This window comes from Mesocricetus auratus, unplaced genomic scaffold (genome assembly GCF_017639785.1).
Source record: "Mesocricetus auratus isolate SY011 unplaced genomic scaffold, BCM_Maur_2.0 Super-Scaffold_15014, whole genome shotgun sequence".
NCBI lineage: Eukaryota > Metazoa > Chordata > Mammalia > Rodentia > Cricetidae > Mesocricetus > Mesocricetus auratus.
In genome coordinates, this window is record NW_024429186.1 from 51,984,788 (window position 1) to 52,002,641 (window position 17,854).

The following is a 17,854-nucleotide window of genomic DNA, read 5'->3' on the forward strand; positions in this document are numbered from 1 at the left end:
AAAATAAAAACAAAGAGTCTATTTAAAAATGAGCCAAAGTAGATTTAGAGACATAGTTTAGTGGTTAAGAATGCTTGCTCTTACTGATGATGACCTGAGTTCCTTTCCCACAAGCCATATCAGGCAGTTCCCAACCTCCTAAAACTCCAGCTCCATGGGAACAAATATCCTCTTCTGGTATTCATGGTCACATCACACACACACACACACACACACACACACACACACACACACACACACACACACGAGAGAGAGAGAGAGAGAGAGAGAGAGAGAGAGAGACAGAGAGAGAGAGAAAGAGAGAGAGAGAGGACAAATGCATGTTTAAAATAAATGGACAAAGATACAAATACACACCCAAAGGCACATACACAACAAGTATATAAAAATGATCAAAATCATTAATGATCAGGTAAATGCAAATCAGACTAAAAGAGGATATCATCACTTACCTATTATGTGACAAAAAGATTACTATATAACTTAGCAGTTCCACTTCTAGGTAATATTTAAAGAAATGAAATCAGTATCTATCAAAAGGAGATGGATTGCCCATGTACACTAGGGTATTATTTGGAATAATCAAGCTATATAAACAACCCATGCTTTTTCTTTTGTCAGATGAAACAGTGGATATGTTTAACTGTAAAAAAGAAATCCTGACATTTATGACAACATGTGTGAACCTGGAGAACATTATGTTACATGAAGCACGCATACATGGTATTGAGTTCACAGAAGCAAAGGTGAAGTGATGTTTTCCAGAGACTGAAAGTTGGTGAGAAATAAGAATATCTTAGTGAACTGTCATGTAGAAAAATCTGCCTTTGTAGATGATGTAGGAATAGCTTGTTACAATATGACACTTAGGGGCTGGGATGATATAGCCCTCTGGGTAAAGTGCTTGCTATGCTGAGCACTGGGATCTGAGCTTCATTACTCAGCTCCCATGTTTGAAACCCAAGATATGGCAATGTATACTTGTCATCCCAGGTCTGGTAAGTTAGAGACAGGAGACTGGGCTCAAGAATGGCCAGTCTACCCCAGAGGGTGACTATCATGACAGCGGGAGACTATCTCAATAAACAAGGTTAATTGTACCTGAGGGAGAAGAAAATCTGATATTGTCCTTTGACCTCCAGATACACATCCTCTGACCACATGTGTACTTTCACAAGGTACACACACACACACACACACACACACACACACACACACACACACACAAATACACACCAAAACAAGACTTAGAGAAGCTGCAGCTTCAGTTCATTCACAGGCAAAAACATGCAGACAGAAACAGCTTTAGATGTAATTCCTTTTTAAATGATGGAGAAGACACAGAGAGTAGGAGAACTGAACTGTTGAAATTTAAACTGAGTGTGCTCAAAATCATTGACTGATTTCTAGATAATCCTGTACAAATGAGACAAGAATGGAATGAGATTATTTCATAATGTATGCTGTGGAATTTTCTTCTCTTCCTGACAATTTTATATAAAATTTTGCCATCGTTGTTCACCTTCATCATTATAATTCATGGTTATTAAATTCTTTAGATATATTTTTTATTCCAGCTCCATTCATTTAGAGAATAAACTGATGTCTGTCTAAAGTGGGCATACATTAGTAAAAAAAGCAAAAGAGCAGAAGCCATTGTTTTCTGGTTTGCTTCTGAATATAATTACATATTCTTTCCTCTTCTGCATAGACAGGGCTGATGATATAGTTGGTACAATCTTTACAGCAAAGATGGTGGTTCATTTACCTGGATAAGAGAGAAGCAGATGATATGCATGGCTTTGATATTTCTGGCTTCCTTATTAATATTTTAGCCTCTTTAAACAGTTATCTTTTAGTTGTCCTAGTTTCTGGAGACAGTTTGCCACACAGTCTTGGGAAGGAAGGAATGATAGAGGATTATGAATTTGGTTTCATTGAGTTCCCCACTAGAATTTTACTCAGAATTTACAAGCAATAAGAAAGCAATTTCTAATTATAAAAAAGATTTATACTGTAGAAAAGTAACCATAAAATAATAATGAATAAGTCCTATGAACAGCCAGCCCACACAAACATATATTTTCAGATACAATTCCATTATGGAAAAACTCTGAACTTCTTACTGTCCACAGGATTGGATTGGGTCTTTAGTTTCCTGTGTTTGTACATTTACATCTCACTGACTTTGCTAGTTCATTTTCAAGAAAGGTATTCATTTATGTTGGTTACCATAGAAACTAGAAGTGCTTCATTGGCATGTAGCTATGTATATTCTCCTTCCCCCTTGCTTTTGAAGTATGATAAATTGCTATGTGCCATTTTGTGTAGAATAACCTTTCTTTAAATTAGTTTTTCATGAAATAAAGCTCCATAACCTTCAAACGTGTTGCTTTATATTAATCTGAACCCTAATTTTGATGTGATTTTTACAAAAACCCATCTGATGACATAAAACAAGTGTTTCCTAAATAACCAACAATCTTTAGAGTTGATATTGGGTAGGATAAATCAAAAACATTATTAGTTCCCTTTAGAATATAGTTATAAATATTATATTAATGAGCCAAGGAATATATTTTATTTCACATATTTAATTGGTTGTATTGGCAGATGTTTTAAGCAGTTAAATAGGATGAAGCTTTAATGTCTGTGTGCCGAACTCTGAGCTGCGTTTGAGGGAATACCAACACTGAGAAATGAACTCACACTTGTAGGGGTAAGAGAATAAGTATGAATGTAGCGGTAAGAGAAGCTGTGAGAATTCAGGAAGCTGCCATTTGATAAATATGTTCACATTTCACAACGACTAAATAGATGCAGTGCCTTGTCTCACCTATCTTTAGCTGATACTTTGCCCACTGCTTTGTACCCCCCCCATACCTGTTTTGATTTTGCGTTGTTTCTCTTTTTTGTGCAATTCTCCCAATGTTCTTTAGGAGTCACACACAGTAGAAAAAATATTGGATTCTATATTCAGTATAGGATAACAGAATCTAGTTCTTTCTCTGCTATTATCAAACTGTGAATCTGTGTTCTTGACTGGGTCGTTTTACTCCATCTAAATGTACAAATGCAGTCAACTGATAGACTGGATGAGGTCTGGCTGAGCTCTAGGAATCCAAGTCTGATTTATTATCCTAAAAAAGCTGCTATGAATTCAATTGCGACATTCAGAATTCTTAGCCTGTCTGAAACACACATTGCTATTCCCCATGAGTCACCCACGCATAGGGCAGTGGGTGGGATCTCAGCCTGAGTCACATTGTGTCTTCAGTGTGTCAATGGATGTGGAGAAGCCATGGTTGTGAGATACTTTCCAGTATGGTAGGATGTCTGTGAAGTGGTCTTGTGATTGAACCACCAAAGATCCATGCTACCTGCCGGGTAATTTGTGGCTTTAACTAGAGCACTGTTCTACTACAGGGCTTTAAAGGTGCTGCTGCTGCTGCTGCTGCTGATTGTGTGTAGTGTGTGTATGTAAGTGTGGGCGCACATGTTGCATGGCACACCTATGGAGTTCAGAGGACAGCATTCAGAAGTCAGTTTTCTCCTTCCACTATGGGTGTCTGAGACCAAACTCGGGTTGTCAGAACTGCATGACAAGCACTTTGACTCAATTAGTCATTTTATGGGCCCTAACGGTTCTTTTTAAATTTAGATAATGCATTACTTAGAATCCACTTTCAGAATTTAAATATATAATAGAAACGTGTTTCAAAAAAATCAAAAAAAACCCTCAAAAAAACCCCCGAACAACAACAACAAAAGAATTCACTTTCAGTTTCACACATATGATATGAAAACATCTCAGTGACTATCACGCTTTTAAGGTTTCATTTTATCTTTCTGTATCTATTCCCACCCCTAGCACTTGCCAAATATTTGGGCGTTAATGAACTAACTCAAGGTTTGCCCATCTCTTCACTTTTCACTGTAGATATATGCTATCCACCAGTTTCTCAGTTTTTTTTTATTCTGAGAAACAGAGGAGTAGCTGGAGAAACATTTTGTGAACTGCATGGTGCTATGGAAATACCTGTTATTGCATGTAATAACTGTTTTGGTGTTCTTACCATCAGGAGACCATTGTTGTTCTAACGTGTATTTTCCTTTTGTTAAGAGTGAAGTAGTAAGTGATAAATATCTCCTTCCCTCCTCTCTGTCCTGTCTCTAAAAATCTCCCCTAACTATTTATTATGTGGTGTCCTCGGACCTGTCCTTGTTTTTACAAAAGAATTATTTTTATTCATGTTTATGTGTGAGTGCCTGCCATGCATGAATGGGTACCTGTGGAAGCGAGGAGGAGATGTCAGTCAGATGCTCTGGAATTGGAATTACAGATGGCTGTGATCCATCAGCTACCCTAGTAGTGCTAGGCATGGAACCTGGGTCCTCTGGAAGAGCAGTGAGTGTTCTTGAGTGCTGAGCCCTCTCTCAAGCCCAGCTTTCATAGTTTCTGAATCTCCTACACTCGGAGGATTTGTTTGGGCCTGGAGAAGAGTTTCTTGTCACTATTTCAGTATCATTGTCTCTTCCTTTACATATATCTACTATTCAAGGCTTGGCATACCTTTATTATCTTAATATAAAACTCTTTAAAAATGGCATTGTGTTCTGAATTCTTTCCAGGTACCTGCTTATTTAATGCTCATAGCAATTAATGAACTTGATATTTTATGGTCATGATTGTTTTTATCAGACACCAAGAAACCAAGGTACAAGGGGCTAAGGAGCTTGCCTAAGATCATGCATGAGCTAGTAGTCACATCCAGGTAGCATGACTTTTCTGTCCCCTCTTTATTTACCCTATCTGTACTGGTTACTTTTCTGACTTCAGTGACAAGTTGCCCTGAGAAAAATGACTTACACAGGAAGTGTTTATTTCTGTTTACAGGTTTAAGGTGGAGTCTATCTTGATGGGGAAAGCTGTGACAGTAGGCAGGGAAGGGTGGGAGCAGGACATAGAGGCCAGCAGACCATGTTTTATCTGTAGTCAGTATGCAGAGTGTGGACAGGGATTGGGACCTAGCCATAAAATCTACCAAGACCCATAACCCTGCCACTTCCTCTCCAAGGTTCCATCTGTAGGGGTTCTACAACTACCCCAAACAGCACCAATATGGTAGCATGTGGGGGCACTTTCATATTCAAACCACAACACTGCCTTTGTCTATATTGCTTCTGTCTCTGTTTCTGCATGTGCCTCTATCTCAATTGATTTGTTTTCAAAGCATTCTAACACCCCAAACTAAATATGTGGATATTGTTTATCATTGTCTCACTACCAACATGCCAGCTCTGTGAAAATGGGGACTTTGCTCTTCTTTCTGTTTAGTGCTTATAAATACCTAGAATATGCGAGACATTTAAAAGAATGAGTCAACAAACGGACAAGCAAGCAAGCATGACATCATGTGCTGGTAACATAGCAGCTGCCTCTGCTGGAGGATTTAGGGCACTGGCAGATGCCTTCCTGCTGCAGGCAGGCTGGCTCCCGTCAGGGTGGGGCTAAGGAGCTCTAGAACTCTGTAAGGGAGCAGGTGTGATGAACACCTCCTTCTCTGGTGCCTGCTTTATTCAGCAGTTCCCCAGGACAGGTTTCTCACCTCAGCTAAGCTGTTTCTTCCTAGAAGTCCTTTCCTGTAGCAGTGACTGTCACCAGCTTGCTGTTCTGCTGGCAGTTGTTGAGACAGGAGCACCAAGTAGTGTCCCCCGTTCAGCACCAAGGTCTCTGGGCACTTGCGTATTCAGCTCCATGGCTCTCACCTCTAAGATTCCACAGTTTACTCATTACAGCCTTCTCTTTGTTCCTCCAACTGCTGTGAATGTTAACTGCTGCATGATTATTTCTCTGGCTTATTAATATTCACTTTTGCTTTTTCAGTTTTCTAATATATGTTTACTATTTTTTCATATTGGAATTTTTATTTCCCAACTTGACATTGTTGTTGTCACCTGAGTGTTTTTAAGATGAGAGTTTATTGATCTTTCAGAAATGAAACTTGGGGGGTTGGCCTTGTTTTGTCCTTGAGCTTGAATGCAGTGCTTAGTTCTGTGCACACGTGTGAGAGGATATCAGTAATCCATGGTATGTGGCCTTACCAAGATCAATCTAGTTTTTGTCTGCTGTTGTGGATGTGCCTAATAACAGCTGCAGCATCTGTAGCTGCTGGCCAATATGACAGTAATGAGGACCAAATGCACTCTGGCATGAGGTAGCTTCCTTCAAATGGATTGGGAGTGGTGGTGGCTAAGCACTCAAACTAGTCCTGGAGATCCCGAGAGAAGTTTAAAGGAATCTCTTATTTAATGGACTTTACTGTAAGCTAGGTACACAATTTGCTTGTTTAGATTGTAAATATCCAAGTTAAAATTTATCTGGTTTTCTTATGTGTGAAAGAATCAGAAATCCCGGAATGGGGGCATCTGAGTGGATTCATGCTTAACATGAGACATCATTCAAAGCCTATTTCCATGAAAAATAATAAAAGTCAGAAGGAAAACAAATCACACTTCAAATGATATAGAGCGTGGAGTACATTAATGTTCTCCAATAGTGGAATCTATGTCCAGGAAGTGTCAGTCCATACATTATACAGCCTCTCTTCAGCACGTCACCAGAAATAGGAATGTTTGTTTTAAGTCTATCAACACTGAAATATGGTACAGGTTGTCTTTCCTGGTAGGAACCATTACTGAGAGTCCTGTTGTCATTTACGGAGTCTGATGGGCTGCAGGAGCCAATCTGCTTGTCATCAGCAGCTGTCAGATGCTTCCCTGCTTCATTGCTCACAAGTACGTGCACAACTCTGCTGCTCTCAGTCACTGTCCCACTGTTTTGTACCACGCTCCCATGTAGTCTAAGTTCAGAGAGCCACATTCTGCACCATTGCTCCGTGCACCACGAGACCTTAGTGACAGCACTTTCTGTAAAGTCTTTTTAAATCTTATGTTTTTAACTTTAAAATTAAATGTATCTATTTTTATGCATGTGCTGTGCGTGCATCCATGCATGGTGTATGTTGTGTGTGGGTGTGCATGCTTGTGAACCCAAGTGGAAAGCAGAGCAGGGAATTGGTGCTTTTCTTCTATTGATCTCCACCTTGTCACTGAGTGGGGAACCTGGCTTTTCAGTTATGCTGACCAGTGTGCTTTCAGGATTCACCCGTCATTGTCCACACACGCTGGAATTATTGGCATGTACATCCATGCCTGCTTTTTAAAGTGGGGCTTGGGGTTAGAATTCAGGTCCTTATGCTTGGAGAATAATCATTCTTACCCATTAAACAATCCCTTGAAGCCCTAAATTAAACTTGTTTTGACAGATGCATGAAAGCATTAAAGTAATTAAGTCTTTCTTTTAACCTTAAAAAAAATAAACAGTATATCATTGTTAACTGTACTCACCCCAGTATAAAATTGAACAACAGCATTTATTTTTCTTGATTTTCTGTCTATACTTTCTTGGATTTGATGGAAACTTTTGTTAAAATAAATGCAAGGTGGAGAGTCAGAGTACTGAGTTTCTGGACACGTCAAGCCCTGTAAGAATTTCAGCACAGTATTGAGCGAATTTTGACCTACGGTAGGTCAGAGTTCTCTTACCCAGGGTCTCTATCAGTTCTTCTTTCATGTAAATAGCAGCAACAACTCATAGACTTCTGTTGGGATTACATAAAATAATGGAAGTCTAGATAGTGGTTTTGTTTATTACTGCAGTTCTACTAAGTTACCCCACAGTTGAGGTCTTAGCAAAAGTGTGCTCTCTTATAGTTCTGTAGGTCAGAAGTCTGAAGCAGGTCTCATTGGGGTAAAATCAAGTGCGAGGAAGGCTTCAAGTGTACTCCCATGCCTTTGTCAGCTTCCACTCGCTTCTCCATTCCTTGGCTCATGGCTCCTTTTCTCATTCCCCACTATACCTGTATAGCTTCTATAAATCACTTGTGCTAGTGTTTCCCACTTATAAGGTTTTAATGGTTGCATTTGGATTTCCATGATAATCCAAAATAATCCCTCATTTCAAGTTAAACTGATTAACAATGTTAATTCTATATACAACTTCTGTTCTCCCTTGCCATATAAGGAAGTTATGTACATATGTCCTGAATATTAGCATATAGTCTTCTTGGGGCAGGATATTAGTATTAATGATTCCCTTTTTAAAATAATTTTTTCTCATTTTATTTTCTATATTTTTTTCTCTTGAATTTTATTTTATTCGGGTGGGGGGAGGGTATAGGGGCACATGGTAGAAGCAAAGGGATAGGAAATGAATGGGATCAAGATACATGATGTAAAAAACACACAGAATACATTTTATTAATTAAAAAAACAAAATAAAATTGCTCCTTAACAGAAACGCAAATTGATCTGGGAATTAGTTTTGTCTGTATTTTATTGTTACACAATGGAAAGTTATAGTTGATTTAATAGTTTTATTTTGGTTTCATCTTTTTTTTCAGTTACGAGGATCAAACATGGGGCCTTGTCCATGGTAGGGATATGTTCTATCACTGAGCTATAGCCCTGGCACTAGCTTACTATGTTTTTCTTTATTGTTGTTGCATGTAAACATATAGACTGATGTGCAAGGACAACTTGCTGAGTTTATTTCATCTTCCTAGTATGTATATGATTTTAGGGCTGATTTGGGGTAAACAAGTAGGGGGCTTATCAATGGGGAAGCCTGGCTTTCCTTTCTCAGCCGTAATCAGTTGTCTGTAGCTCTTCATCTATAGGTGAGACCTTGGGGGACTTCCCTTTATTCATTTTGGCCTGTCAAACTGGGGTTCTCATCGTGCAAGTTTACAATTTTTTATGATGTGCTTAAAAGAGAAGAATAGGCATTGGTGCATTAGTGCATTTTGAGATGGTTTTCCATGATGAAATCAAACCTTGAGAATATTTTGAAACAGCTTGTTTTTACTGGCAGAGTTTTCTACCTTTCCTACTCTTATCACCTACAGTATTCTTTAAAAGGTCACCAGCATCTATTTGTTTTCACTGTCAAAGTTTGAGCTGATGAAAGGAAAAGTCACACACATTTATAAACTAACTAGAAAATTGAATCAATGCTTTTCTCCTCAGAAGGACTTTTGTTTTTAGACTGTGTGTCTTATGCATCTCATTAACAGAACTTTCAGCATTAGAATTCGGCCTTTATGTTTACAATTGCATAAATGTATGTGTAGAATGGTCACTCTACAGATCCAGATGTACTGTATGATTTGTGTAACCTGGATCCAGTTGTGATATTCAAAATTTAGAAATTCCTATTCTTGTTTGATGCAACATCAATATTCAGGTTATGTCAACTATACCCAATTTCAGTTAATGCCTTCTTGAATTCACTGCTGCAGAATGAGTCAATTTTGATTTGATCTCTGTTAATTGATTTGGCATTTACTCTGAAGGTGCCATTAGAATTGTTCTACACAGCTTTCTTATAACTGAACAGAAAATACAAGGGTGGTATACAGTGGCTTGTTTGCAAAATTGAAGAAGAAAGTCTTATACTGAGTTGAAGCGACCAGTATTTCTAAATGCATCATCAAACTTTTCTCTCAAGACCTGAGGGCTTCATGCTTAGTTAAAAGGATTTAGCCATGTGCCTAACACATACGGTGTAATGCCACGTCAAAATGTGAGAGAAAAGGGATCCCATTTCCTCGGTTTGCTTTTTATTGCTGTCAGTAGTTTCCAACCCGACTCCTGGTGCCAAGTAGTTAGGAACAATGTTATCATTGGAGTACAGTGTTTGGGTTTAGTGCTTCATAATGCTAGAGCTGACAAGTCAGACTTTTAGAGAGAATTTCCAGAGTCATGTGCCATGCTCCATTTGTGCGTGCAATTGCCTCTATTGTCTTCAGAGAGCTTTGACCTTTCAGCAAAGCTGTACACATCTAGTATAAGGACTTACTTGGTTATGCTGAGGTAGAACTTTAATCCATTAGACTTTCAATGCAGTAGACAAGAATATTTCAGTAATGGTATCCGGCTGCTAAAAGAAGCTTTTTTTTTGATGGGGGTGGAAGCTGTACTTATCTGTGGGGATAACATTAAATATTTAGAACACAGAAATTATATACATTTAATAAAATTGCAATAGCAGGATCTTCTTTAGATTCTGTTACATCACAAGCCACAGGTAGTTGTCTAGGTTTATGATATCAGGCGTGACTTCTATTTAGTGGCCCATAAATCAAATTAGACATCTGCTAGTTATCACCAAGATAAAAGTTCCACTATTTCACCCTTGTGGATATCTTTCCAGGATGGTCTGTGGTAGGAATTACCACAGGCATTACATTTTGATAGGTATTTTGTTTGCCTCCTTTGGCATTTTGAATAACACCTTCAGATATTATGAAAGCTAGTCCTTAGGTAGAAGGCTTTCTGCTTTGGTTCTAGCTTGGTTCTTCCAAGTACTGTGTCCTAAGTATTCAGCCATAGGAATTTCACTTTATGTTCTTGGAGGAAACCAAGGACAATGACAAAGCCTATTGTTTTAGGAATCTCTTGGACTCCCCTGAACAGAAATTAGAAATATACAATTGGTGAATATGCAGAGAACAACAACACAACATGGGGTGCCCGACTCCAAGTGATATATTCACAGCAAAATTTCTACACGTAAATCTTTGGGAACACTGTGGAGGAGGGCATGGAAAGATTGCAGGAGCCAGAGGACCATCACAGATGCCCTATGATAGTGTCTTCTATATACAACAGGAGGTTTTACCCATGAAATTTCAACAGTATGGTGCCTAAAAAAGACATGTTTAATGATAACATCAGAAGACAAACCAACATGGATAAAGGTCCCACCCCTAAATGAGGAACTATAAGTAATCAGTGGACTGATGACAAAGTGAGAAACAGTCTTCTTCGTCAACAAACACCCTGATAGGGTATTCAATCCCAAGTGATCAGTTCTAAACACATATGCATATAAGCATCACTAAATGGACTCATATGGTATTGTATGTGTCAGAGGTTGTGTGTGTGTGTGTGTGTGAGTGTGTGTGTAAAATACATATTTATATACATTAAGGGGGTCATGAATTTGAGAATGAGTGGAGGGTGATACAGGAGGCATTGAGAGAAGAAAAGGAGGAAATGATTAAATACAGCATTCATGTATGAAATTTCCATATAGTAAAAAGTTAACTGTCTTATTTTGGTAGAGATATATTTTTCTCAATTGTTGTAATGCTTTCTTGTTATACCCATGTGAGACTCCATGCTTTCAGAAATAGTAAATGTGGAGATTAAAAAATCATTTGGAGATTCAGAGCTGTATAAAGCAAACAAGTGCTGGGTGACAATTGGGATGTTCTGTCCCGTGAGAAAAGTAGTCAAGGTTCACTCAAGTTTTGGAGTTCCTCTGCTATGTAGATAAAATGAAACTTTAACTCAAATCTCACAATCCAGTTGCAACATTTCCCTAAAATGTGTCTATCATCAAGTGAAATGTCACAGAGGGAAGAGGTATAGAAGGGATTTTATAAGTGGATAGGACATCAGATTTTCTCTGAGTAAAAATGAAGTCTCAAGTTCTTTCTATAGAAACTTCTGGTGCTTATGTTTGTGCAAATGCTCTGCAAGTCTTCCACGATTTCAAGTCAGAGTGGATAGCAGGAATGCTCACATCCCATTAAAGTTCTTTCTCAGCAAGTTTATAATTTGTCCCTAGAGAATTATTCTAAGAATATTTTTTTCTTGGCATGTTTAAGATCTTTAGGTTTCTTTTTATAATAAAGAATTTTTAATAGCCTTTCAAATAGCTGAATTTGCATTTTCAATAGTTTCTTTTCTGTCTGAGCATTTCTGCCTATATTATAATTAGAAAAATCTCAGGAAGAGCTTAGTCATTTTCATGTTTACATGGTGCTCCATCTATATAATTTGAAATAAAAGTTTTAAAGAAAAGATTAATGAACTAAACACAAATTTAATTCAAGTTATTCATCCAAAATGTTATACATGACAAAATCAATCCTTCAAACAGGTTCACATATTAGTAGTGCAGAAAAAGGCTGAACTTAACATGAGTTGTATAAGTGACCACATCCTACAAAGTCATTAATAGGATTTAAACTCCTATATTTTCCATATTGAGAGAAGCGATGCTTTGTATTTATAAATTGTCTGGAAGGAAAATTGATTATCTTATATTACCACATAAAATATTACATGGTTATTGTAATATATAAATGCATATATATGTATATATGGTTTATAATTTAAAAATGTGATTTAAAAAAACTTTCTCCAGGATCTAACCCTGGTGCATGAGCTAGCTTGTTGTAGCCCATTCAGCCTTAATGCATGGGAGAGAGTCTTGGTCCTGCACCAACTTAATATGCCAGACTTTGTCGAGTCCCCATGAAAACCCTTACCCATGAAGAGGAGTGGATGGTGTAGGGGTGCCTGGGGGGATGACTGGGGTTGGTCAGAGCAGGCGTGGGAGAGCTGTGATTGGAATATAAAATGAAATTGAAAAAAATAAATTATATAAAAACTTCTGTTTGCAGTCAACTTCTCAAGAAAGTTTTGGGGCAAATGTTAAATCCATGTAGGGATTCTAAATCCTTGGGTGAGAAAAATATCCTTCAATGGTAAATGATTGCTCCCCAGAAAGGGTATCTCAGTTGTTTGTGTTAGAATATTTTTTGAATAAATTAAAGCATTGAGAATAGTTAATTTTGGGGTTGAGGTAAGGAAGAGACATTATTCTATAAGAAGTTGAATTCTGGTCAGAAGTGAGGCCTCCTAATTTGTGCATCTTATTTCTTCACATAGTTTTTAGTGATTACTTTGTCTTCGTTGTCACGTTACTTCCACTCTGAAGGGGATTTTCTGGATCATTGTAGAGAAACTAGGGTAACTATTCCCTAGGCACTTCTCTGACCCCTAGAAAGTTTCTTGTTTATTAAGGGCCTGGTTTAATGAAATTAATATTTAATTTCATTTCTCATGTGATTTTTTAAATTGTTATAAACTGCCCCTTTGCAGCTCCTTTATTTGTTTAGAGCAGTTTGTGAACATTCTGAATTCTAAGAAACAGTATCATTTTCTGAAGTCACTTAGAGGAAGGAGAACTTTGGTACCTGTACATTCTTACCGATTGGAAGTAATAATTAAAACTATATGTCAAATAATGACTTCAAAAGTTTTGACACAAAAAGATCATCAGATCACTAAATTTATAAAGTGTAAAAAGAAGTTTTTTCTTTGAGAGGAGCCTTCCCGCCAGCCTGGTTCTAGAGCCACATCAGTCCCAAATAAACACACAGGAGGCTATATTAATTATGAAGCTGTTGGCCTTGCTTGTTTCTTACTGGCTAGCTCTGACTTAAGTAATTACCCCATAATTGTTAATCTAAGTATGTCTCTTACCGGAGAATAGTTCCGTGCTTCCTAACCCATGGTGGTTACATCTCGACTTCTTGTGTTTCTCCTTCCCAGAGTCCTCCTGGACTCCTAGTCCCACCTATCTAGATTCCTATTGGCTCAACAGTGCTTTATTGACAAATAACAGGCAAATAACAGGACTTCCCAAACAATAAAGGATCTGACATTCAATGGTTTCATAGGGAAATGATCTGTTTGGACAATTTATTATAAATAATTGGTCACATACATATACATATATATGTATATATACATATGTATGTGTGTTTGAAATATATCTTTCCAGATTATTAGGACAGGAAATTGAAATCATTACTATCACTATTCTTGTGGAAAGCAAAAATAAAATGAAGACAAAGAAGGAAGGGGAAAGGAAGGATGAATACATGAGGGACAAATTGGGACACACATACACACACACACACACACACACACAAATTGTTTGTATAGAGGTATATGAGATCTTACAGAAGCTGTGACATTTGGCTGCGAAATTAGGCCTTCTCCAAACAACTTTTCAGTTCAGGATCCAGGTCTCCATTAGATATTTTGCCAAATGCCCTCAATTTGTTGACTATAACCAAAGCCCCCAAAAGTAAAGTAACCTATTGCTACAGTTCCCATGAGTCATACAAAGTGAAGCTACCATACCTTGTCAAAGTGTAGATACCCCTCACCTCTTCTGTGAGTTAATATTAAAAAATAATACTGATCAGCTCTATTATTTTTACAGTATATATTTTAATTGCTCCAGAAAATCGATGCATAATAACAATCCTTACCTTTTCCAATGAAAATAAAAACAGTATATACTGTGAAACATATGGAAACATAGAAAAGATAAAATAGGAAATAATTTATATATCCTTTAATATATAGCCCATAACTATATCATTTTATTTCTTTTGGTGATAACTTTCTATACAACATGTGTGTATATGTGTAATATATTTGTCTCTCAAAAATAAGTTTATTAAAATGTGTCATCCTTTTAAAATTATCATGTTTTTATTCATGGTTATTATCTGTATACTATTTTTTCAGTAGCATAATCCTTAATGGTTTTACAATATTTAAAAAAATATGCTATTTACCATTCCCTTATTATTAAAATTAGAAGTATTCAACTGTTTACTACAACTTTAAATATTTTGTTGTATCATCCTTAGCTTAAAGCTTTTTTATAGTTATCTACCTGTGAGCAGATTCCTTCTTCTAGTGAATTCCATATAGCTTTAAGTTAAACCCTTTGGTGAGAATGCCTTGGGTACACTGAGTTAACAACCACACTGACACATCAGACCCTCTCATACCATCCAACAAGAATAACTACTCTCTTGAATCAGTGTTTGTTGCAGTGTCTACAACATAACATCCCAGTTTTCTACTAATGTATATTCACCTTTAGTTATTTTTTTTGCTAGTTTCTTTTCCTATCTTACATTAAATATTCTATTGGTTAGCAGGCTCAATTGTAGATATCTTTTTGGACTTTGTTAGGCATGCATATTCAACTCACACTTGTAAATATTGTCTATGCTTCCAATGATGTTCACCAGTGTATCTCATGCCATTCCTATGACATCTGGAGTTGTTCAAGCAGTAAATCTCCTAACATACCCATTTGTCTTTCCATAAGCATCTCAAAATCAAAATGTTCAAATTTAATGCTGGACATTGTTTTCACTAGCTAATTTTTGTTTGCTACTTTCTCACCATTTCAGTAAATGGTGTTTCCATTCACACAGCTTTAGAAACCAGTATCTAGATCATCATTCTTTTTAAAATATTTTTTATTTATTGAGAATTTCATACACTTATACAATGTATTTTTATCATATCCATTCCTCTTTGTAGATGCTATCACCACATTCTCTCCCTACTTCATGTAATTTTTTCCTTCCCAATTCCCTTTATAAATCACTGAGTATAATTAGTGCTTCCCATATGCACACTGGTATGGCTATGGTTAACTGGAGCATGGGAAACCTACTAGGGGATATATACCTGAAGAAAACTGACTTTTCCTCCCCCAAAAGCTTTCATTTCCTTTCTCACTTAGTTCTAATCCAATTCTTGTTAATTACAACATGGACCGATATCAACTCTTCTCGTTTCTGTCCTCATTACTATCCATTCATTATTTACTTGTCATATTTTCCAGTCCCAATTCTACTTGGCTTTGAAATGCATGGTAGTGAGGGCTTTGTTCACAGACAAGAAAGGGTTGTTTTCCTTTTTTGTTAGTCAGCATTATACCTGATTGCTGGAATTTTATTCATACCTTCTATGACACATAAACTTCTATGGTAACCTCCAAGATCCTTGCCCTGCACCCTGCCAGTGTACAACATGTGTATATGCATGGAGTTTCTAAATAACATGGACTATTCACTTTCCTAATTAGGTTTCATTGTATGACAAAGTACAAGGTTGTCTTCAAGCACACTGAAGAGAGATTGTCCTTGCAACTTTTCATGCTGTGAAAACATCTGCAGGTTTTAAGAGATAGCATGAAATCACCAGAGAAGCTTTTCTCCTGCAGTGGACAGAAACAGATGTAGAGATTTACAGTCAGAGATAGGCCTTGGAAACACACACAGCTGCTCTAAATGGATGTCTCCATGAAATCCCTCCCTTCAGAGTTCAGGGAATCCCATAGAAGAGGAAAGAGTGTACATGACAAATGGGATAGAGGATGCCAGAACAAGGTCCCCTGAATCAACTGAACAAGGTTCATACAAACTTACAGATATTGAAGTAGCAAGCACAGAGCCTAAACCGGTCTGACCAGGTCCTCTGCATATATGTTGTAGCTTTCAGGTTAGTGTTTTCATGGGACTCCCCAGTGTATGAATGAGCCTGTTCTTGGCTCTCTTTTCTTCTATTGGTTGCTTGTCCAACCTCTATGTGATGGTTTCTGTTCACTTGTTTAGTAGCAACAAGGAATATACTGAAATTGTTTGGTCATAATTAGGTAACATAAAGTTCTTATTCACTTCTTGTATTTTTATTTTTAATTGACATAGCAATTGCACATACATATGAGTTAAGATTCAATCATACATTGACATTTTAATATATGAATTCAATGTGTAATGTGTAATAGTGTATCTATCATCACACATAGTTGTCATATTATATTACCCTATCATAAATGAATATCATATTTTTGTATTGGGAATATTCACTGATTATTTTGAAATTTAAAGTCAGTTGTTGTCAAGTATGTATTTGCAGAGTTCTGGAGAATTGGAAGTGTAAGGTAATCAATGTGCCAGTTGGCCTGTGTCTCCCTACTTTGTAGATAGTTTTATTCTAGAAGGTTCTAGAAGAACCTCTGGGTTAGGATTCAGTTAATGTGTTTGGAGTAAGATACAAAGGACTCAAATATAATACTACTGTGTGTGTCAACAACAATTGTTTATTTTGTTTTATGTTGTCAAGAAGCAATAAAGACAATTTTGAAATATTTGCAAATTAATGCTGTTATTTAGGAAGTGTTCATTATTTTGACTCCTGTGAATACATTGTAAAACATCATTCTTTTCTTTCATGCTTTTGTCAGATGAGCAGTATTCATGCATGTCTTTTCAATCTATAATTTGCAGTATTTTCATGTTATATATGAATAAAATGATATATATGTATATGTATTAAATGTGGTAAAATCCCAATTTACCACATACGATCTGCTGTGTGGGGTTTCTCTTTTCCAATTCAACATACATTTTTATCAATCAATTGTAGTATTTGACAGTATCATAAATTGTATACAATGTATTCTGAAACCCTCTCCTCTCACCCTTTCTCATTTTTCTTTTGTTCCTATCAAACCCCCTCATTGAAACCAGTCCCATTCATTACCAGATAGATGACTTTTTCCCCCTTGTAGCAGTTATTCCATTTGGTTGTTCAGCAGAAACTATAGAGAATGGTTTGAAAACATTTCTTACCAGACATATATTTAGACGCAGTAGTGTCACATCTGAAAAACTTGGATAAAACTACTTTCTAAAATAATTAGAAATGAAATTAAAAATACCTTAAGGTGTTAGAGACTGAAAACATGAATTATCTTTTGATAGTAGAAGGCTGTGGACACTGAAGGTTAAAAGCAAAGGAATAGAGCTTCTATGGATATTGACTTTCAAGTCTGAAGTCTTCCAAAAAGGAGCCGCTTCTTTTCAAGTCTCAGAAGCATTCATTTATCAGGCATTCCTACACATACAGATGTTAACTCTAGTAACTGACGACATGCTCCAGCACACTGACTTATGTATTATAATTTCTCTGGAAAAGAGCCAAATTACAAGCTCAAAAACCTCACCTTTAACAACCAGTGGTATTCTTGGAGTTAAATTTTTGTTCATGTGGGAAAAAAGTGCTTCTCTCAACCTGATGTTTTTTAAAACTAGATACCCCATTTTTAGTC

The 17,854-nt window shown here is 36.8% G+C and overlaps 1 long non-coding RNA gene across 2 annotated transcripts; it reads right to left on the reverse strand.

Moving 5' to 3' along the window:
• Positions 1-1,581: 1,581 nt before the first annotated feature.
• On the reverse strand, positions 1,582-17,852 carry LOC121139484. Of its 2 annotated transcripts, XR_005876437.1 has the most exons (4): positions 17,750-17,852; positions 9,923-10,047; positions 7,411-7,545; positions 1,582-1,768 (listed from the first exon to the last, which is right to left on the reverse strand). It is a non-coding gene; the product is annotated as an uncharacterized LOC121139484 (long non-coding RNA). The 2 variants fall into 2 exon arrangements; XR_005876436.1 differs by lacking the exon at positions 7,411-7,545.
• Between the last annotated feature and the right edge of the window lie 2 nt (positions 17,853-17,854).